This window comes from Lissotriton vulgaris, chromosome 3_1, assembly GCF_964263255.1.
Source record: "Lissotriton vulgaris chromosome 3_1, aLisVul1.2, whole genome shotgun sequence".
Classification (NCBI taxonomy): Eukaryota; Metazoa; Chordata; class Amphibia; order Caudata; family Salamandridae; genus Lissotriton; species Lissotriton vulgaris.
In genome coordinates, this window is record NC_141689.1 from 1451268132 (window position 1) to 1451292766 (window position 24635).

The window sequence follows — 24635 nt, forward strand, 5'->3', positions numbered from 1 at the left end:
ATGTCATCAGTGGTGTCATTTGAGATGTCATCAGTGATGTCACTGACCATGTCATGAATGATGTAATATGTGACGTCATCAGCAGTGCATTGCAGGGGTGCAAGTTATAGTTAGCTCAACTAACTATAACAGGGGAATTTCTATCGTTTTGTATGTATGAAATGTCCAAATAACGATAATGTCCCTGAAACCTATGGATTTTTCAGTGAATTTCTAAGGTTTTTTAAATGCTAATTCCTAACTATAACGTCTGTAAAACCTATGGTTTTTTCAGTGAATATATATATATATTCACTGAAAAAACCATAGGTTTCACACCAGTTATAGTTAGGAATTAGCATTTAAAAAACCTATTAAATTCACTGAAAAAACCATAGGTTTCACACCAGTTATAGTTAGCTGGAAATTTTACTGACATAAAACCATTGAAATTCCCACGTTATAGTTAGTTGGACTCACTATAACTTGCGCGCCTGCAATGCACTGCTGATGACGTCACATATTACATCACTCATGACATGGTCAGTGACATCACTCATGACATCATTGATGACACCATCCTTGTGACAGAGTGACAGATCTCCTTTCAGTGTAATGTAACCCTTGAAACACATATTCAAAAATAGAAACTAACATTTTCAAAAAAATGGAGATACACATACCAGTTACAACAACCAATTCAGTAATTCCACCATCTATATACACATCCACTTATTCACCAACAGTTCTATATAGTCACTCATACATATACTCATTCATCATATGCAGTGATACACCTGTACATCCTATTACACACCGACAGTCATCCAAAAGTTACTCACACACATACTGACACATGGAAATAAACGATTTTAATAGGTTTTTAAAATGCTAATTCCTAACTATAACTGGTGTGAAACCTATGGTTTTTTCAGTGAATTTCATAGGTTTTTTAAAATGCTAATTCCTAACTATAACTGGTGTAAAACCTATGGTTTTTCAGTGAGTTTCATAGGTTTTTTAATAGCAAATCTCTATAGGTATGAAATGTAATATTTTTTATGATGAATTTTATATTTTATAATTATGTAATACTATTTTTTTTATGTTTTTTTTTTTTTTGTTTGTTTGCCCCGGAGCGCTCTCGGGGCGCGTTCCGATGCGCTCACCGGTGAGCGCATTGCTAAGGCGGCCCCGGGGCGCGTACCGGGGCGCGTACCGGGGAGCGTCCCGTTAGCGCTAATGCCGCGAACGAAAACATCATCGTGACATTTCGCGTAGCCGCGTCCGCGTGATATGCACGGCGTAAGCGCACCTGGAAGCACCCACGCGCATACGAACGTGCTACGTAAGCACCGCCGGGCGCACCCCGGGGCACGTAGCGTAAGCGTGTCGGGTCATGTGACCTGAAAATAACACTTTTCATTGGTTCAAAACAGTTTGGGATTCCAAATGATGAAAGCCCGGCTCATGTGACTTGAAAATAACACTTTTCATTGGTTCAGAACAGTTTTGTTTTCCAAATGATGAAAGCCCCCACCTTTTTTGCTCATTCTCACTTTATTCTTTGAGTGAGGAAGACCTGCTTTTTTCTTACGGATATGGCTACTATACTATCAGCAGCGCCCCTATAGATCCTCCTTTAGCTTTAACCAAACCGTGCAACCACTTACACACCATCTGAGAACTTAAACTGTGTGAATGTCTGTATCAATTGCTAACACATGCATTAAGAAAGACACAATTAATCACTCAGTTATACAGTCAGTCACACATCTACTTAATCATGCATCCTGACTCTTACACTCATTCATTCATCAGTACACCTTGCTATATATATATACATATATATATATATATATATATATATATATGGCGATAGCCAGTAGGTATATATAGTTAGGATTATTTCTTTATGGAACTTTTGAAAATTCTATGTCTAATAACTTTGGCGTTTGTGGACGGAATCGGCTGAAATATTCAGGAAAATGGCACATTTTGTTTCTGAGCAGCCCCTGAAAATTTGGGGGGGGTTCGTCAAGGGGGGGCCGAGAAAAAAGGGGGGTTCCAAAACGCGTTTTTCCCATGTTAATTTCCATAGGGCGTTTGGCCTCACTTTTAGCTCGAACGGCTGAATGGATTTGCACGAAACTTGGCAAAATTGTAGGGACTGTTAGCCCGATGTGCCTTTGCTGGGTCTCAATATATGTGCTCCAGTGGATTTTGAGAAATTAACGTTTAAAAAAATTTATATATCTGTGACAGCGTCCCAGATAGCGCTCCAGATCGCGTACTTTTCGCGTCACGGAGCTTTGCGAAGCGATGCTGATTGGCTCTCCGGTGTCTGTCAACATTCTAAACAGTCCGGTGCGGCCGCCATCTTGTCTCTCGGTAGGATCGAGAGACAAGAAGAGGTGAAAAACGAAGGGGGAATTTAATGAAAGGGGGCAAGGTAGACCCCTCTTGACCCCCTAGGAATGATGTTGGGGTTATTAAAGGGTCCCGTGGGGAAAATAAAAAAAAATGATTTTTCACGGTAGAAGCGCTTCTCGGTTCGCGAACCGGGTCGCAAACTAACGGCTGAATGGATTTGCACGAAACTTGGCAAAATTATAGGGACTGTTAGCCCGATGTGCCTTTGCTGGGTCTCAATATATGTGCTCCAGTGGATTTTGAGAAATGAACGTTTAAAAAACAGATATATCTGTGACAGCGTCCCAGATAGCGCTCCAGATTGCGTACTTTTCGCGTAACGGAGCTTTGCGTAGCGAAGCTGATTGGCTCTCCGGTGTCTGTCAACATTCTAAACAGTCCGGTGCGGCCGCCATCTTGTCTGTCGGTAGGATCGAGAGACAAGAGGAGGAGAAAAACGAAGGGGGAATTTAATGAAAGGGGGCTAGGTAGACCCCTCTTGACCCCCTAGGAATGATGTTGGGGTTATTAAAGGGTCCCGTGGGGCAAATAATAAAAATTTGATTTTTCGCGGTAGAAGCGCTTCTCGGTTCGCGAACTGGGTCGCAAACTGGTAGCGAAACGTGAATTCGCCATTTTGTGTTTCGATTTCATTAAATTACTAGGTATAAGGGGGTACGGGAGACGTATCCTGACCCCTTTTGTTTTCTGAGGGTGGCTGAGGAGGCTCATATATGTTGATACATGTCTTCCAGCGGCTGTGCGTGAGCGTTTTTTTTTTTGCTGCGTGACGTCTGTTAACGTTCGATTCGATGGAAATCAGGAACTGTTGACCGCCATTTTGTCACTGCGAGTAAATATTTTGTTAAAAATAATTGTTATAAATTAATCCTTATTGATAAACATTGTCTGCGCCATCTTGTCTTTTTTGCAATGCCACACTTTTGTTGAGCACGGCAGCCATTTAAGATGCCTTGACCAGACCCACTCTCTGCACGCCGCCGATCCTCAGCATGGCTCCCCACCCTCGCAAGCATCTCCCCCACGCACTGGTCACCCCCGCTCTCTCTCTCATGCATGGGCCAGAAAAACCTCCTCCCATGTGCGCTGCTCTTCCCTGAGAATCACACCCTGTGCCCGCCCGACACCACCCTTTCACCCTATTCACTACCGCACCCTCTGACACTCCTCTTCCTCTGTGTCCGATTGTCCAGGCCGGTCCCAGTCTATCACCTAGCCCTGCAGATGTAGTTTATGGCCCCAGCTGTAGAGAATCACCCCTCTTCAAAGGAGTTTCAGTAGATCAAGGCCCCCACCCGAAGAGATCCGTCACACCACTCGCGTTCCTACTATCTGATAACCATCCTGTATTGTGCTTGGGGAGGGGATTCTCACTGTGAGGGTGTGTGGGACCGAGCCTGAAGAGGAAGATTCCAGGGATGCCTCTTTGTACATCAAAGTTTTTACAATTATGTGTCACATTAAAAATATATAGCACTCCAACAAAGTAGTAGGATTATAACACTTTAATAACTTATAAATATATAGAACGCAACAAAAACAGTAAATACATTTAAACATTTTTTTGAAAAAAGAAGCAACAATGGTCAGTAGCTGTGTTTTGTGCGAATAGTCCCAAGGCAGCACAACGCGCTGAGTTCTGGACGGCACCCAGGTGATGTTACCTGGGTGCCGCACTGGTTTTTGGTATCCTACAATGCAGCTCCGAAAAATGGCGTGGGGCGTCCCGGGGGGTGCGCGGGGAGGCCTCGTCAGTAGCGGTCTGTTGTGCGAATAGTCCCAAGGCAGCAGAACGCGCTGAGATGTGGATGGCACCCAGGTGATGTCCAGGAAGTTGTCGCACTGGTTTTGGCATCCTACAATGCTGCTCCGAAAAACGGGGTGGGGCGCCCCGGGGGGGGGGGGGGGGGGGGAGGCGGCGTGAACGGGTCTCCCCAGGTGGAGGCTCGTCTGCTGTACTGGGGCGCCCCTTTACCGTTTCAGTTGCCATTCCGCCCACTTTTGCTACACTGTGCCTCATCCTCCATTCAGCTGTTTATCGCCCGCTCTTGCGGCTACAGCGTCTCGCTCACCATGTAGTTGAGTTGCGCCCACTCTTGCGGTGCAGCGATAGGCGGCTGCCACAGGACTCTTAAAATGGCGGACGGCTCTTCGGATTTGGGCCTGGTCCACTAAAATGGCCCTGGGACACCTTGGAACTCGGACGTCCCCTGAGCCTTGAAGATTTTACAAAAGTCTTGGGGGCTCCCGACTCCTGCAGGCTTCCGGTGGGGAGTGGCTGCCATGATTGCTCGCGGAATGACCACGACGGAGCCACGAGATGGTGGTGCTCTCAGGCTGACGCCAGCTTCAGTCTGAAACATCTAGAAACAAGGTGGGGCTTTCATCGTTTGGGAAAAAAAAATGTTTTAATCCAATGAAAAGTGTTATTTTTAGGTCATATGATCAAGCCTTCCATCATTAGGAAACCAAAAGTAAAATGAACCAATGAAAAGTTTTATAAAGAAGTCACATGACCTGTTATGCTTACGTTACGCGCTGCTATAAAAAGCGTAGAAAATCCGTTGGCACGTGAGGCGGCGTCAGTAGCGGACCGATGTGCGAATAGGCCGAAGGCAGCACAACGTGCCGAGATCCGGATGGCACCGAGGTGGTGTCCAGCAAGTTGCACTGGTGTGGCCAACCTGCAATGCTGCGCCGAAAGTCGGCGTGGGGTCCCTGGGGGGGGGGGGAGGTGGCGCAAACTGGCCTCTCTCGCCTCCCCAGGTGGAGGCACCTGATGTGCAGTGCGGCGCCCCTTACCGTTTCACTCGCCGTCCAGCAGAGTTGCGCCCGCACTTGCTGCTACAGTAGGCCGAAGGCAGCACAACGGCCAAGACCTGGATGGCACCGAGGTGGTGTCCAGCAAGTTGCCGCACTGGTGTGGCCATCCTACAATGCTGCGCCGAAAGTCGGCGTGGGGCGCCCCGTTGGCCTGTGAGGTCGCGTCAGTCAGTGGGGGCTGTTTGAGAAAGCAATGTGATGCTGTGCGTCGCCCCCAAGATGGAGGCTCCTCGGCTGCAGTGGGGCGCCCCTTGGTGTTTCACTCGCTATCCAGCTGAGTTGCGTCCGCACTTGCGGCTACAGTAGGCCGAAGGAAGCACAACGTGCCGAGATCTGGATGGCACCGAGGTGGTGTCTAGCAAGTTGCCGCACTGCTGTGGCCATCCTACAATGCTGCGCCGAAAGTCGGCGTGGGGTGTCCCGTTGGCCTATGAGGTGGTGTCAGTAGCGAACCGATGTGTGAATAGGTCGGAACCAGCACAAGGCGCCAAGATCCGGATGGCACGGAGGTGGTGTCATAGTTGAGAGTTCTGAGCAGCGCTTGTAACACTGTCTGAAGCTTATTTGCACCTGCTGCAGCTTCACTATTGCCCTGGTGTGGCCAAAGATCGCCCATGACATAGGCGGCCGGCTCCCATGGTCAGGCGGAACTTTTTTCCTTTTCCTTTCTGCATCTTGTCCCACAATCCGTTTGACCTTTAGACACGACCAGGTCCCTGAATGTGTGCAGGGGGACGCTATTGATTGAATCAAAATGGCGGCTTCACACAAAGCTGACTCAAGCGTTGCTGGTGATGCTATACAGACAAAAAATGGTTTTCAGTTTGTACATTCTTCAGGATTTTTCCATCCAAGTCTGCTTGAGAGTTTGTAGAACAATGGCTTTAGATCTTGCCCTCCCCTCTTTTGACTGTTGGTTCTTGTTGCCTATCTCTTCTGTTGTCATTTAACTGAACCTTTTTTGACTGCCGAAAGGGGTTCTGGTCCGACCGCTGGTTGGTGGAGACATTTTGACTATATCCTGGACCTGCCCGGCCTCGCCCAAAATGGCGCCGGTATAAATGGGACTCGTAACTCCTTGTTGTGTACTGGTTGCACAACCTTGATATCACAAGATACGTATGCAGTTTTGAAGCACATGGCGGGCGGGAACGAGAATTGATTGAATATTTCGACATCCCTATTGATATTAAGTTCTGATGTGTTATTGATTACTGTACTATTGAAAGTTCGAATTAACGTCACCCATGGTACTTGCCCGCAAATGTATATCTAGATAATTTTATTGTAAGTGGCCCTGTCGTATTTTAATTACAAAATGTACGTCCACCAATTCCGCAACTGTTAGACACCTTAGTTCTTGCAACCTAATGGCCCGTTCGTTGCGTTCCTCTACAGTGTAAATGTCTCCTCATTATATACGATTCCAGTTTGCTCCGTGGCCGGCCCACGTGGTTATAGGCCCGTATTTGTATACTGACATTTTCACAATAAAGGTTTTTAAAACAAAACATGGTAGTAGTATTTACATTGGTAAAGTTTTTAATTTTAGTCACTGTTTTCGAATCAGTAAAAGGCAAGTGAAATAAAGCAGTCCAATTACATGACGGATAAAAGGTATAATACGCAGGAACGCAGTAAAGATAAATGGTCAAGGGCTGTTGTGTTTTTTACTCCTGCAACATAAAGTGATCGATAAGAATCTGATATTCAGGCGTATCGGCGACTAAGACAGCAGGCCGAGCATCTTTTGCTCAACGGCTCCGTCATGGGACGAAGAAACGCCCTTTTTCTAGAAAAAGGAATATATTTTACTTGCAGGACAGTTGTAAATTTTCCGGGAAAATACATTAGCCTGGAACATTATAACATACATGTTTAAGAAAAAATAATGTTCGAAAGCAATAAAAAGCGTAATTTTTAGGTCATCATTAGAATAACAAAAGTAAAATGAACCAATGAAAAGTTTTATTAACAAGTCACATGACCTGTTATGCTTACGTTACGCGCTGCGCGCCGCGCCCCGGATCCCTTCCGGGAAGCTGCGCTTCGCGCACTGGAGTACTTCCGGGTGCGCTAACGCGGCGTGTCATATAACGCATTACGTGACAACGTAGGTCCAGAATATAGTCAAAATATCTCCACCAACCAGCGGTCGGAACACAACCCCTTTCAGCAGTCTAAAAAGTTCTGTTAAATGACAACAGAAGGGACAGGTAACAAGAACCATCAGTCAAAGAGGGGAGGACAAGTTCTTCCCTACCGGGTCACGTTGGGGCGCTACCGGAACTGATCGAATTGGTAGTCTACAGTGTTTCTGGATGTTTCAGACTGAAGCTGGCGTTAGCATGAGAGCACCACCATCTCGTATCTCAGTCGTGGCCATTCCACGAGCAATCATGGCAGCCGCTCCCCACCAGAAGCCTGCGGGAGTTGGGGGCCCCCAAGACTTTTGTAGAATCTTCAAGGCTCAGTGGACGCTTTTGAGAATGGGGCCCAAGCCCTAGCAGACAAGCGTCCGAGTTCCAAGGTGTCCCATGGCCATTTTAGTGGACCACGCCCAAATCTGAAGAGGCGGCCGCCATTTTGAGAGTCCTGTGGCAGCCGCCTATAGCTGCATCGCAAGAGAGGGAGCAACTCAACTACATGGTGAGCGAGACGCTGTAGTCGCAAGAGCGGGCAGTAAACAGCTGAATGGCGGAAGAGGCACAGTGTAGCAAAAGCGGGCGGAATGGCAACTGAAACGGTAAAGGGGCGCCCCACTACAGCGTGTCTTCAGGTCAAACGGATTGTGGGATAAGGTCCAGAATGGAAGAGTCATCAAAAGGCAAAAAGTTCCGCCGGACCCCAGGAGCCGGCCGCCTATGTCGGGGCGATCTTAGGCCACGCCAGGGCAACACGACTTGGGGAGGGGGCAGAAGTCAAGCGCACCCTCCCAGTCCGCGCCACCACACCGTATGTTGAAAATCTGAAGCCATCGTTCTACAAACTCTCAACCAGCCTTGGATGAAAAATCTTGAAGAATGTACAAACTGAAAACCAGTTTTTGTTTGCATAGCATCAGCAGCAACGCTTGCTATCAGAGTGCATGAGTTTCATGCTCGATCGATTGAGCTAGCCGGATCAGGCAACAAAAAGTATAAAATAGTTATGTAAATAGTTATTTAATAAAATGTTTTACCCTGTTACTTTGCTGGTGTGTTGTATATATTTATAATATTTGCATAGAGTTTATCGTTATTTTGGGCGGGGTGGGTGGCGGAGCCGAGCTGTCTTGCAGCCATCATGGTGTGGAGCTCAGTTCATCTCACTAGTTTCGTATTTCTCATGAAGGGTTGTTCCTAATGTTTCTATTTTAGCGAGGTCAAAAAGAGATCCCATTAGTGGCCTACTGATTTTGCTCAATTATTTATTTATTTTTTACACGATTTTTCACTATCTGCAAAGACTAAACAGAGTATTGCGGCTTTGTGCTTGTTAGTAAATAGAGAATGAACCAAAGAGAATAAATTCTAAAATAGTAAATGCTTGGATAACAATCAATCAAATGGAGAGACAAGCAGGCACGACGGATTACAACGGGGGCAAAGGCCTGCGTTAACTACCCTTCACTATCTGCAAAGAGAGAGTACTTCTAAGAGAAAAGAGGGGGGGGGGGGGCAGCGTTCAAAGCACATCAGCGTGCATAAACACGAAAATGTTTTTACCTATCACGTACTTGACATTTGACAGCTTTTGATATTTGCTATTAAAAAACCATTGAAATTCAATGAAAAAAACATAGGTTTTAGCCCATATATAGTTAGGGATTAGCATTTACAAAACCTTGAAAATTCACTGAAAAAACCATAGGTTATAGACCATATATAGTTAGGGATTAGCATTTACAAAACCTTATTTTACTCGCATAAAACCATTGAAATTCGCATATATAGTTAGTTGCGCTAACTATATATCGCGCACCCGCAATCCACTGCTGATGATGTCACATATTACATCATTCATGACATGGTCAGTGACATCACTGATGACATCTCAAATGACATCACTGATGACATCACTGATGACATTATCCAGTGACTGTATGTTTCTGTAAAGTTAAAATATGTATTACATATTGAAGAATGAGTGGATGTATAAGTGTCTGGATGAAGGATTTAGTAGGTGCATGACTGACTGTATAAGTGAGTGATTAAATGTGTCTCACTGAGTGCATGGGTTAGTGACTAAACTGTCTTAATTTGTGCATCATTATGTCTGTTGTTCTGTAAACTGCTGCATGTGTTGATCAGTAGCTATATGAGTAACTATATGGGTTATTGATTGGTTGCCCAAGTATTTGTATGGGAGACTGAGTGTGTGTGGGGGTGGCTGGGAGGTGTATGACTCTGTGCATAGATGTGTGAGCAGTTGATTCACTAGATGTATGGGTTCAAAAGTGCATGTGGAAACAGCTGTATGGGCGGTTGACTGTGTGCATGAGTGTATTGGTGAGTGAATGGATATCTCAGTGCTACATGTCAAAGTAAGTACATATGTAAAACACAGTACATGTGAGAGTTGACATATATAAATAACTGTGCATAAGAGCCAGTGAATGTGTGAGTGGCTGTATGGATCATTGTGAACTTGTATCAGGGATTGTATAAGGGAGTAAATATGTGTTAGTATATGTTTGAATAAGTAAGATGTGTATAACTGTATAGTTGAGGAAATGGAGGTGTGATTGATTCTTTGCATGACTGACTAGGAGTGTGAGTAACTCCATGGATGAGTGACAGTCTGTGAGTGTCTGTTTACACTGAGTGTATCTAAGGTTATATCAGAGTCTGAAGAGGTTCATCGTATAATCACATGAATGATGTCATCAGTGATGTGATCAGTCATGTCAAATGAGATGTCATCAGTGATGTCATCAGTGATGTCATTTAAGATGCCATCATTGATGTCATCATTGATGTCATTTGAGATGTCATCAGTGATGTCATCAGTGATGTCATTTGAGATGTCATCAGTGATGTCATCAGTGATGTCACTGACCATGTCATGAATGATGTAATATGTGACATCATCAGCAGTGGATTGCGGGTGCGCGATATATAGTTAGCACAACTAACTATATATGTGAATTTCAATGGTTTTATGCAAGTAAAATAAGGTTTTGTAAATGCTAATCCCTAACTATATATGGTCTATAACCTATGGTTTTTTCAGTGAATTTTCAAGGTTTTGTAAATGCTAATCCCTAACTATATATGGGCTAAAACCTATGGTTTTTTCATTGAATATATATATATATATATAGGTTTCACACCAGTTATCCAGTTATAGTTTGCTGAACATTTTACTCATACAAAACCATTGAAATTCCCACGGTATAGTTAGTTGGACTCACTATAACTCGCGGGCCCACAATCCACTACTGATGATGTCACATATTACATCATTCATGACATGGTCAGTGACATCACTGATGACATCACTGATGACATCTCAAATGACATCACTGATGACATCACTGATGACATCATCCATGTGATAATACGATGCACCTGCTCACACTCTAATCTAACCTTTGATACACCAAGTGTTAAATACAAACTACCATTCCTAAAATTATTGACACATCAATACCAGTAACTAGATTTTGCAATTCTTTTTTTCTGAACCTATGTTTTTTTCAGTATTTTCTTTCACTGTTTTTCCCTGTGGTATGCTCTGGGTACGCCTACCGGGAAGCGCACATGGAACGCACCCAGCGCTTACCCCGCAAAAATTTCAAAACAAAACATAGTTTTTGGCCCTTAAGGGTCCTTTCAGGCCCCCCTCAGAAAACCTAGGGGGTCAGGGAGGGTCTACCCTGCCCCCTTATAATTATTTCCCCCTTTTTATTTTCACCTCTTGTGTCTCGATTCTACCGAGACACAAGATGGCGGACTCTCCGGACTGTTTATAATGTTGACAGACACCCGAGAGCCAATCAGCTTTCAGCTCGCGCACTTCCGTGTCACGCCGGGTGCGCTCCCCGGTACACGTATCTGTAAGCGCTGGAAGCGCGCATATAGATATATATGTGTTTTTTAACCTAATTTTCATAAAAACCACTGGAGCAATTTTCAACAAATATAGAAAAGGCACTTCTGCGTACCAGTCCCTACAATTTTGCAAAGTTTGGTGTAATTCCGTTCAGCGGTTCGGGTAGTAGCCTTGTCTATTCGTCCTATGGAAATTAACATGGGGAAAACACGTTTTGGGACCCCCCTTTTTTCTCGGCCCCCGCTTGACAAATCCCCCCGAAACTTCCAGGGAGGAAGCGGAACGGAGCTGGCTAAATTTTGGAAAATTACACGCAAGTTCCTCCACCGGCGCCAAAGTTATGCCCAATAGAATGTTGCGGATTTCCTAGGTCCTAACTGTAATTACTTACTGGCGACCACCAGTAATATATATATATATATATATATACATATATATTACCTACTGGCGGTCGCCAGTAGGTATATATAGTTAGGATTTTTTCTCTATGGGATTTTTGAAAATTCTATGTCTAATAACTTTGGCGTTTGTGGACGGAATTGGCTGAAATTTTCAGGAAAATGGAACATTTTGTTTCTGAGCAGCCCCTGACAATTTGGGGGGGGGTTTCATCAAGGGGGGGCCGAGAAAAAAGGGGGGTCCCAAAACGCATTTTTCCCATGTTAATTTCCATAGGGCGGTTGGCCTCACTTTTAGCTCGAACGGCTGAATGGATTTGCACGAAACTTGGCAAAATTGTAGGGACTGTTAGCCTGATGTGCCTTTGCTAGGTCTCAATATATGTGCTCCAGTGGATTTTGAGTAATTTAGGTTCAAAAAAATATATATATCTGGGCGGAGCCTAACCACACATCTGATCTGATTGGCTGTCAGCACTTTATCCAAGAAGTGTTGGCAGCCATCTTGGGACCAATATACATGATAGCACCTCATTAAAAAGCATTGTAGATAATAGAGGGTTTTAGGACTTTAGTTACATTATAAATCATTTGTTGATGGTACCATACTCGTTTTAGGAATTGTGGTGGGTTCTAAGGTGATTTTACCATGTGAAAAAACCTTCTGCTGTGATATCATGAATATTGTTTGAAAGAAAACTAATATCTCATGATTTTCCCACAGTGGTTTGGAAGGGGATCTATAAGCTAAACTGAAAGCATATTTTCTGTAAATTCACATTATCTTTCTCAGTCATGTGAAAATGAAGTCTGACATTCTCAGTAAAACATGTACATCCAACAAGGACAGAGACTGTCAGTTGATTCCTTTGTGTTCTACTGCAGCCTCCTAGAGTGTTCTAAAGAACAACTAGAGCGCTAACAGTCCTACTTATTACAAAGGTATGGCACACCTGAAGCCATCTTGATTGGAATAAAGTGGTAACTCTTAAAACATTTAATTTAAAAAGAAACAACATGAGGGGGTATATTTTGCCATAGAAAGTATGATTAGTGCTGCAGAATGAAAAATTAGGGCACATTTTGAGTGACTTCTCAAATCCTTTTCTATTTCATTAAAACATTCTGACATGCAGTCTCCCAAAATGGCCACCAGAGACAAAAGAGCCCAAATGTAGCCCAAATATCACCCAGATGTAGCCCAAGTATAGCCCAATGACAGAATGTCCCAGAGTGTTCTAAAGAACAACTAGAGCGCTAACAGTCCTACTTATTACAAAGGTATGGCACACCTGAAGCCATCTTGATTGGAATAAAGTGGTAACTCTTAAAACATTTAATTTAAAAAGAAACAACATGAGGGGGTATATTTTGCCATAGAAAGTATGATTAGTGCTGCAGAATGAAAAATTAGGGCACATTTTGAGTGACTTCTCAAATCCTTTTCTATTTCATTAAAACATTCTGACATGCAGTCTCCCAAAATGGCCACCAGAGACAAAAGAGCCCAAATGTAGCCCAAATATCACCCAGATGTAGCCCAAGTATAGCCCAATGACAGAATGTCCCAGAGTGTTCTAAAGAACAACTAGAGCGCTAACAGTCCTACTTATTACAAAGGTATAGCACACCTGGAGCCATCGTGATGGGAATAAAGTGGTAACTCTTAAGACATTTAATTTAAAAAGGAACAAAATGAGGGGGTATATTATGCAATAGAAGGTATTATTAGTGCTGCAGAAAGAAAAATTAGGGCACATTTTGAGTGACTTTTCAAATCCTCTTCTATTTCATTAAAACATTCTGACATGCAGTCTCCCAAAATGGCCACCAGAGACAAAAGAGCCCAAATGTAGCCCAAATATCACCCAGATGTAGCCCAAGTATAGCCCAATGACAGAATGTCCCAGAGTGTTCTAAAGAACAACTAGAGCGCTAACAGTCCTACTTATTACAAAGGTATGGCACACCTGAAGCCATCTTGATTGGAATAAAGTGGTAACTCTTAAAACATTTAATTTAAAAAGGAACAAAATGAGGGGGTATATTTTGCCATATGAATTATGATTAGTGCTGCAGAAAGAAAAATTAGGGCACATTTTGAGTGACTTCTCAAACCCTCTTCAATTTCATTAAAAAATTCTGACATAGTCTCGCAAGATGGCCACCAGAGACAAAAGAGCCTAAATGTAGCCCAAATATCACCCAGATGTACCCCAAGTATAGCCCAATGACAGAATGTCCCAGAGTGTTCTAAAGAACAACTAGAGCGCTAACAGTCTTACTTATGACAAAAGTATGGCACACCAGAAGCCATCTTGATTGGAATGAAGTGGTAAGTCTGAAAACACTCAATTTAAAAAGGAACAACATGAGGGGGTTAATTTTGCCATAGAAAGTATGATTAGTGCTTCAGAAAGAAAAATTAGGGATCATTTTGAGTGACTTCTCAAATCCTCTTCTATTTCATTAAAAAAATTCTGACATGCAGACTGAAACATGCACTTTGAATACCAGCAGCAGACGTCCCTGGTGAGCAGTAGCTTTACTACAGTGATCTAATGTGCAACTAGAGTGCTAACATTCAGAATTTATGGCAAATGTGTGACACATCTGAATGCCTTCTTGATGGAACCAAAGTAAACAAGCATTGAAAATGCAATAGATCTCGCCCTCGTTTAAGTTAAAGCCATTCTGTTTGTAATGAGGTGGCTTTTTAGCTTTGCTTTTATTAGTGTTTTTTCAACTTTCATGTAAATAACGCACCGTTTTCACCAAATCGACTTTGCCCAAGCACACCCTTCCCTTCGGCCAACAAATCCCAAAAATTCGGCACACCTGCCGATCCACTCTCCCTACAGCTCACCCAAGCCCCGTCCCTCTAGCGCAACTGGAACACCCCAAATTCACCTTCTCCATGCGCACCAAAAACTCCCATTGAATAACATGACAATTCGCTACTCCGCACAAAAATTGCTCTTTAAAGCACTTCCACTGCTCCGATCCGCTTCAAATTTGGCTGGACACTAGTTCCAGCGATTCCCTAACATCTCACCAAAAATCAGCCCAATCCATCCACTGGAACGGGGACGAATTTCAACCCGAATACGCGCCCCCCGCAAACACAAAAAAAGCCATAAAACGGCCAAATCTCGACCAAAAACCGCCAAAATCCCTCAAAACCTTGCCAACACCAATACGCACGAAACTGAACCGGCCCCTCAGCCCTAGGCTCCGGGAACCCTACTTAATTGACCCAAAAGCCCTAAAAAAGCAACATAATACACACGAAAACGCCCTAACAACCCTAAAATGCATATAAGTATATGTATGCATGCATTTATGTTTGTATTTATATAGATATACAGATGATATATGTTTATATATGTATGTATATATATATATTCACTGAAAAAACCATAGGCTATAGACCATATATAGTTAGGAATTAGCATTTACAAAACCTTGAAAATTCACTGAAAAAACCATAGGTTATAGACCATATATAGTTAGGAATTAGCATTTACAAAACCTTGAAAATTCACTGAAAAAACCATAGGTTATAGACCATATATAGTTAGGAATTCGCATTTACAAAACCTTATTTTACTCACACAAAACCATTGAAATTCCATATATAGTTAGTTGCACTAACTATATATCGCGCACCCGCAATCCACTGCTGATGATGTCACATATTACATCATTCATGACATGGTCAGTGACATCACTGATGACATCACTGATGACATCTCAAATGACATCACTGATGACATCACTGATGACAACATCCAGTGACTGTATGTTTCTGTAAAGTTAAAATATGTCTTACATATTGAAGAATGAGTGGATGTATAAGTGTCTGGATGAAGGATTTAGTAGGTGCATGACTGACTGTATGAGTGAGTGATTAAATGTGTCTCACTGAGTGCATGGGTTAGTGACTAAACTGTCTTAATTTGTGCATCATTATGTCTGTTGTTCTGTAAACTGTTGCATGTGTTGATAAGTAGCTATATGAGTAACTATATGGGTTATTGATTGGTTGCCCAAGTATTTGTATGGGAGACTGAGTGTGTGTGTGGGTGGCTGGGAGGTGTATGACTCTGTGCATAGATGTGTGAGCAGTTGATTCACTAGATGTATGGTTTCAAAAGTGCATGTGGAAACAGCTGTATGGGCGGTTGACTGTGTGCATGAGTGTATTGGTGAGTGAATGGATATCTCAGTGCTACATGTCAAAGTAAGTACATATGTAAAACACAGTACATGTGAGAGTTGACATATATAAATAACTGTGCATAAGAGCCAGTGAATGTGTGAGTGGCTGTATGGATCATTGTGAACTTGTATCAGGGATTGTATAAGAGAGTTAATATGTGTTAGTATATGTTTGAATAAGTAAAGTTTGTATAACTGTATAGTTGAGGAAATGGAGGTGTGATTGATTCTTTGATTGACTGACTAGGTGTGTGAGTAACTCCATGGATGAGTGACAGTCTGTGAGTGTCTGTTTACACTGATTGTATCTAAGGTTATATTAGAGTCTGAAGAGGTTCATCGTATTATCACATGAATGATATCATCAGTGATGTGATCAGTAATGTCAAATGAGATGTCATCAGTGATGTCATCAGTGATGTCATTTGAGATGTCATCAGGGAAGTCATTTGAGATGTCATCAGTGATGTCATCAGTGATGTCACTGACCATGTCATGAATGATGTAATATGTGACATCATCAGCAGTGGATTGCGGGTGCGCGATATATAGTTAGTGCAACTAACTATATATGGAATTTCAATGGTTTTGTGTGAGTAAAATAAGGTTTTGTAAATGCGAATTCCTAACTATATATGGTCTATAACCTATGGTTTTTTCAGTGAATTTTCAAGGTTTTGTAAATGCTAATTCCTAACTATATATGGTCTATAACCTATGGTTTTTTCAGTGAATATATATATATATATATATATATATATATATATATATATATATATATATTCTCCAAAAGCTATCAGTCGATAGCGCAAGTCAGCACTCAACACGGGAATTCTTTCCCAAATCGTCACGGTTTATTATCAGAAAGCTGCTTTCTGATAATAAACCGTGACGATTTGGGAAAGAATTCCTGTGTTGAGTGCTGACTTGCGCTATCGACTGATAGCTTTTGGAGAATTTATTAAAGCGGGCTCTGCTTTGAAGTCGGCACCGGTGGATGAGCGCCATTGGACTACAAGTTGTTTTGAGCCATACCTGTGGATATATATATATATATATATATATTCACTGAAAAAACCATAGGTTTCACACCAGTTATAGTTAGGAATTAGCATTTAAAAAACCTATTAAATTCACTGAAAAAACCATAGGTTTCACACCAGTTATAGTTAGCTGGAAATTTTACTGATATAAAACCATTGAAATTCCCACGTTATAGTTAGATGGACTCACTATAACTTGCGCGTGCAATGCACTGCTGATGACATCACATATTACATCACTCATGACATGGTGAGTGACATCACTCATGACATCACTGATGACACCATCCAGTGAATGTGTGTCTTTCTGAAAAATAAATATATTTTATATATGTATATGTAAAAGTTGATGGAAGAATAAATGTTTAAATAAGTGTCTAAATGGATGGTTTTTAAAAATTGATTGGTTAACTGGCTTAATAAGACATCATCAGCAGTGCATTGCACGCGCAAGTTATAGTGAGTCCATCTAACTATAACGTGGGAATTTCAATGGTTTTATATCAGTAAAATTTCCAGCTAACTATAACTGGTGTGAAACCTATGGTTTTTTCAGTGAATTTAATAGGTTTTTTAAATGCTAATTCCTAACTATAACTGGTGTGAAACCTATGGTTTTTTCAGTGAATTTCATAGGTTTTTTAAATGCTAATTCCTAACTATAACTGGTGTGAAACCTATGGTTTTTTCAGTGAATTTCATAGGTTTTTAAAATGCTAATTCCTTTGTATATCGAGTTTCTAACCTTTTTTTTTTTTTACAATTTGCTGTTTTTTTTTAAGTATTCATTTTTTTTATATAATTTTTTTCTTTTGCGCTCTGGGTGCGCGCTCCGGGAAGCTTTCAGCTAAGCTCTCCTGTAAGCTTCTCCGAGAGCTCATCTGAAAGCGCACCCAGAGCGCAACTGTCGTTCGTGAAAAAAAAATATGAATGAAAAGTTAATAATAATGCAAAACATTTCGTACCATACAAATAAAATTTGTTTTTTTTAATATGGAAAATGATTATGCATTTCTATAAAAGATTGATGACGTCACTTCGGCGCGCAACGTAAGTGCCCTCGGAAGCGCCTACGTGCGCGGCGCCTAAACGCACGCAAAAGCGCCTACGATCGCGCCACGTTTGCGCCCCGGAAGCGCCTACGATCGCGCTGCGTAAACGCACCGGAAGTGCTCCGGAGCGCGCAGCGTAAACGCGTCGGGTCATGTGACCCTAAAATAACACTTTTCATTGGTTGCTAACAGTTTTTTTTTACAATGAATGAAATCCCCACCCATTTCCTTCACTTCTTCTTTCACTTTTGTGACTGAAAGACCTGCCTTTTTTGCTGCTCCATATTCCTGGATTCATCATGGCTGCCAGACCATCCAGCAGTGAAGATGACTCCAATGATTTCATTGATGAAGAGCCTCCTCAGCCGAAGGTCAAAGAACATTTCATCTGGAAATTTTTTAAGTTTCCAGCAGACCAGAAGAAGGTGAATGCACCAAAAGTAGAGTGCAGGATCTGCAAACAGGTCCTGTCACGGGGTAACCCCCCAAAAAAATACTCTTTTGGCAACTTCACCATGATTCGCCATGTGGAGAGGAGGCACCCCCAGAATTTTGCCCGGGAAAGGGTCAGGGCTCTGGCACAAGAGGTTCCCAGAGATGGGGCCTCTACATCAACAGGAGGAGCAACTTCTTCTGGAAGAGAACAATCGCAGGGGCAGGTAGCAAACATTCAACCTGCATTTAACCATGGGGTCGTCAGATGCAGATACTGCAATCAACTCCTCACCTATGGGGAGCAAAGTGTCCTGCTCATGGTTCGGGCATTGGAGAACCATCACTGCCCTTCCCACCCCTAATTTTTTTCTTTTCTTTTTGCTCCTGTTGAGCAGTTTCTATTCCCTGTTTTTGTTCCTGTTCAGTTAAAAGAAGAAAACCAAAAGTTCTTTTCAGAACTACCTCCAATTCTCATCAAAGAGCTATAATCTTAAAAAATGAAGAGTAAGTGAAATATAGTGCATTGATAATTGAAAGGAGAATGAGTAAGAAAGAACAGAAAGGTATGAGAGGTGAAAGGAAGTGAAGTAGGAGGAATGAAAGAAGGTGAGTGTTAGAAAAGAAAGTTATGACACAGTGAATAAACTGGAGGCCTCATTTCTGAAAAGTGACGCATCGCTACGTGAAAACAGCGATGCGTCACTTTTCTGGACGCACTCCTTATGACATTCCAGATATGTCATATTTAATATATGACTAATCAATTCGCAAGGAGTTACAGATATGTCAGTATTTCTGACATATCTGTAAACACAAAAGTAACGCATTGCAGGAGTGCGTCACAAAAGTGACGCAACTCCAGTAATGTGTCCTTTCACATGGAAAAAGCACCATGTGAAAGGTTTGCTGTGAAGCAGGCGCAAGATTTTGGCGCAACTGCATCCTAAAAGTGACGCACTGCGTCATTATTACCAAGCTTTTTGCAAGGAACACCCCCTCTGCATGCATTATACCTGACACTATTTTTTAAAAAGTGACGCATCTAGGTACATGGGTCACTTTTTAAAACTCTGCGCCATATTGTATCTGCATCAGGTATAATGTATGCAGAGGGGGCAATCCCTCGCAAAAAGCTTGGTAATAACGACGTACTGAAATCTATGAGATTTCTCTGCGTCACTTTTAGGATGCTGTTGCGTCAAAATCTTGCGCCGGCCTCGCATCACTTTTATGTTTACAGATATGTCAGAAATACTGACGTATCTGTAACTCCTTGCAACATGATTCGTCATACATTAAATATGACACATCTGGAATGTCATAAGGACTGTGGACAGAAAAGTGACGCATCACACCAGCAGTGTAATAAAATGTGCCTCGTTGCACTATATTTAAAGGATGCAACAGCATCCTATAAGTGACGCAGTGAAATCTCAAACATTTCACTGCGTCGCTATTACAAAGCTTTTAGTGGGGGAACACCCCCTCTGCATGCATTATACCTCACGCAGATATAATGTGGCGCTTGATTTTAAAAAGTGACCCATCTACCTAGATACCTCACTTTTTAAATATAACGCAACGAGGCACATTTTTTTACACTACTGGTGCGATGCGTCACTTTTCTGTGCGCACTCCTTATGACATTCCAAGTAACGCATTGCTGGAGTGCGTCACAAAAGTGACGCAACTCCAGTAATGTGTCCTTTCAAATGTGGAAAGCAGCATGTGAAAGGTCTTGCCTCAGTCTAACACCTGCTGTAAAGCAGGCACAAGATTTTGACGCAACAGCATCCTAAAACTGACGCAGTGAAATCTCAAAGATTTCACTGCGTCGCTATTACAAAGCTTTTTGCGGGAGAACACCCCCTCTGCATGCATTATACCTGACGCTATTTTTAAAAAGTGACGCATCTAGGTACATGGGTCACTTTTTAAAACTCTGCGCCACATTATATCTGCGTCAGGTATAATGTATGCAAAGGGGGCATTCCCCCGCAAAAAGCTTGGTAATAACGACGTACTGAAATCTATAAGATTTCTCTGCGTCACTTTTAGGATGCTGTTGCGTCAAAATCTTGCACCTGCCTCGCATCACTTTTATGTTTACAGATATGTCAGAAATACTGACGTATCTGTAACTCCTTGCAACATGATTCGTCATACATTAAATATGACACATCTGGAATGTCATAAGGAGTGCGCACAGAAAAGTGACGCATAACACCAGCAGTGTAATAAAATGTACCTCGTTGCACTATATTTAAAAAGTGACGCATCTAGATAGATGCGTCACTTTTTAAATATTGCATAACAATGCGCATTTTTTTACACCGCTGGTGCGTCACAAAAATTGACGCACAAGAAGCGCAAAACTAACAGCGCAAGGCCTTCATAAATATGGTCCTGGATTTTCCCCGTGCTTCGCCGGTGCGCGTACCATGCGCTTCCCCCGCGCAAAACGAAAAATTTTTTTTAATGCCCTGCAGGACCCTATTTTAGTCCCTACATCAAACCTAGGGGGTCAGAGGGGGTCTACTCTTCCCCCTTATGGTCATTTGCCCCTTTTTTTTTCAAACCCCTTGAGTCTCGATTTTACCGAGACACAAGATGGCGGCCGCTCCGGACTGTTTAGAATGTTTACAGACAACTGAGAGCCAATCAGCTTCCTGCGCGCAAGTCGCGTGTCGCGCCTGGAGCGCACTCCGGTGCGCGCACGGGAGAGCGCCTATAGATATATATATTTTTTTGAACCTAAATTACTCAAAATCCACTGGAGCACATATCTTGAGACATAGCAAAGGCACATCGGGCTACCAGTCCCTACAATTTTGCCAAGTTTCGTGGAAATCCATTCAGCCGTTCGGGCTAAAAGTGAAATCGACCGCCCTATGGAAATTAACATGGGGAAAACGCGTTTTGGGACCCCCCTTTTATCTCGGCCCCCGCTTAACGTATCCCCCCCAAACTTTCAGGGAAGGACCGGAACCCCGCGAGGCCATTTTCAGGAAATTTTCAGGCAGATTCGTCAACCGGCGCCAAAGTTATTCCAAATAGAATTTTGAGATTTAACATTGAAAAAAATCCTAACTATAACTACCTACTGGCGACCGCCAGTAGGTAATATATATATATATATATATATATATATATATATATATATATATATATATTACCTACTGGCGGTCGCCAGTAGGTATATATAGTTAGGATTTTTTCTCTATGGAACTTTTGAAAATTCTATGTCTAATAACTTTGGCGTTTGTGGACGGAATCGGCTGAAATTTTCAGGAAAATGGCACATTTTGTTTCTGAGCAGCCCCTGAAAATTTGGGGGGGTTCCGTCAAGGGGGGGCCGAGAAAAAAGGGGGGTCCCAAAACGCGTTTTTCCCATTCATTTTTCCTTAGGGCCTTTGGCCTCACTTTTAGCTGAATGGATTTACACGAAACTTGGCAAAATTGTAGGGACTGTTAGCCCGATGTGCCTTTGCTGGGTCTCAATATATGTGCTCCAGTGGATTTAGAGAAATTAACGTTTAAATAAACAGATATATCTGTGACAGCGTCCCAGATAGCGCTCCAGATCGCGTACTTTTCGCGTAACTGATTGGCACTCCGGTGTCTGTCAACATTCTAAACAGTCCGGTGCGGCCGCCATCTTGTCTCTCGGTAGGATCGAGAGACAAGAGGAGGAGAAAAACGAAGGGGGAATTTAATGAAAGGGGGCAATTAGACCCCTCTTGACCCCCTAGGAATGATGTTGGGGTTATTAAAGGGTCCCGTAGGGCAAATAAAAAAAATTTGATTTTTCGCGGTAGAAGCGCTTCTCGGTTCGCGAACCAGGTCGCAAACTGGTAGCGAAACGTGAATTCGCCATTATGTGTTTCGATTTAATTAAATTACTAGATGGAGGAAAAGCAATGTGAGTATTGGGTATAAGGGGGTATGGGAGACGTATCCTGACCCCCTATGTTTTCTGAGGGTGGTTGAGGAGGCTCATATATCAGCTGGAGCTGAAATGCCTATACTTTAATGCCAGATCTCTTCCTAAACACGCACTTGACATCTGGGACATATTGACATCTAGGACCCCTGACCTGGTCTTTATTACCAAAACATGGTTATCTGACGCCAGCGCTCCAGACCTGGCCAACGCCCTTCCCCCTGAATACAAAATAATCACACAAAATAGACAAAGCCAAAAAAAAGGAGGTGGAGTCGCTGTGATCTTCAGAGACCACCTAACATGTCTCACGGAAACGACAACTGTCTACCCCGAACATGAGATTCTACCATTAAAAATCCTCGTGGAGAACCTCATCATACTAGCCGGTGCAGTTGTCTATAACCCGCCAGGACAACAAGCCAGCATAGGCACCAAACTACTGAACCAACTGGTTCCATCCTGCCTGAAACACAAAAATTATATGGTCATTGATGACTTCAATGCCCACTATGAAAATTCTAATGCCCCTGGATCGTCACAGCTGAAGTATGACATGGAAATTCTGCAACTTAAGCAGTTGGTTGAGGGCCCCACGCACTCAGCAGGACAAACCTTGGATCTCCTTTTTACTAATATTGAGTCGACTACCATGAAGGAAATCCTCCCCCTGTCCTGGTCTGATCATTGCATGCTATCCTTCTCTTTTAAACTTCTCGGTAAACCCGCGAAGACCAGACCCACCCCTTTCACCACCAACAGAGCCTGGAGACTAATCAATGACTCCAATTTTCAAAATCACTTTCTTGAGATAGATGTCACATTGCAGGATGACTCCTCCATCTGTAATAACCTCACTTTGCTAGAAACCGGAATTCGCCAAACGTTAGACAAACTAGCACCCCTGCGGGACCTAAGAAAAAAACAATTACCAGGGAAAAATGGTACACCCCTCTCCTTAAAAGCCTCAAAAAGGAATGCCAGAAAACTGAATATCGATGGAGACAAACCAAAGATTCAGAAACCAGAGCAAACTATGTCACAAAGCGGAAACAATATATCCTTGCCATTCGAGATGCGAAAAAAGCATTCTTCACGCAACGAATCCATGAAAACCACAACTCCGCAAAAGAACTGTTCAAAATTGTAAAGGAGCTTAGTAATCCATCCAGCACCTCACAAACCCTTACCCCCTCAACTGAGGCCTGCGAACGTATTAGCACCTTCTTTGTCGAGAAGATTAATAAAATTTACTCTACCTTCACCCCTTCACATTCCCCTTCCCTGCCCGACAACCCCGACGAAAATTCGCCAACATCAGACAAAGACAATGTCCATCCAGACGCAGGCAATTCCCCACGTCTAACCAATTTTCAACCACTTTCCGAAAACGAGGTATTATCGGTTCTAAAGACAATCAAATCAGGCTCTCCTGCAGACCCATGTCCCCATTTCGTGTTTTCTGAAATTGCACCGACACTCTGCCCTTTCATCACCAAACTTTTTAACCAGTCCCTCACCACTGCGTCTTTTCCAGAAGCCTGGAAGCACGCATCTGTAACCCCCCTCCTGAAGAAAGCCGGATCCAACATCCTCAACCCGGAGAATTACAGGCCAATTTCCCAGCTCCCTTACCTCTCCAAGGCTTTGGAGAAAATGGTTAATATACAACTATCCAAATACCTAGAAGACAATTCACTTCTGGACCCCACCCAGACCGGCTTTAGAGCCAACAACAGCACCGAGGCAACGTTGCTGGCAGTGTCGGACAGTATCAGATGCATCACAGACCCAGGGGGATCTGTGGCTCTGATGCTGCTAGACCTGTCAGCAGCGTTTGACACGGTATCACTCGACTGCCTAATAAACATCCTCTTGAGCAAAGGAGTGCAATCTACAGCGCTAAGATGGATTAAATCATTCCTTAGCAATCGCACCCAAGCTGTGCGCATGGGCCAATTTCACTCAAAACCCTGTCCCATCGGCTGTGGGGTCCCACAAGGGGCCTCACTAAGCCCCACTCTCTTTAATGTCTACGTTTCATCTCTGGCCGACATTGGAAGAAAGTGGGGCATCGGCATATGCTCCTATGCCGATGACGCTCAGCTGATGGTGACAATGGATGAAGGGTCGGAAACAACTAAGAAAAAAACTACACAGCTGTCTCTTCGAAATGGCAGAATGGATGCGCAACCACTGCCTAAAACTAAATGCCGGAAAATCGGAGATACTACTGTTCGGAGGAGCCAAACTCTCATGGAACGATACGTGG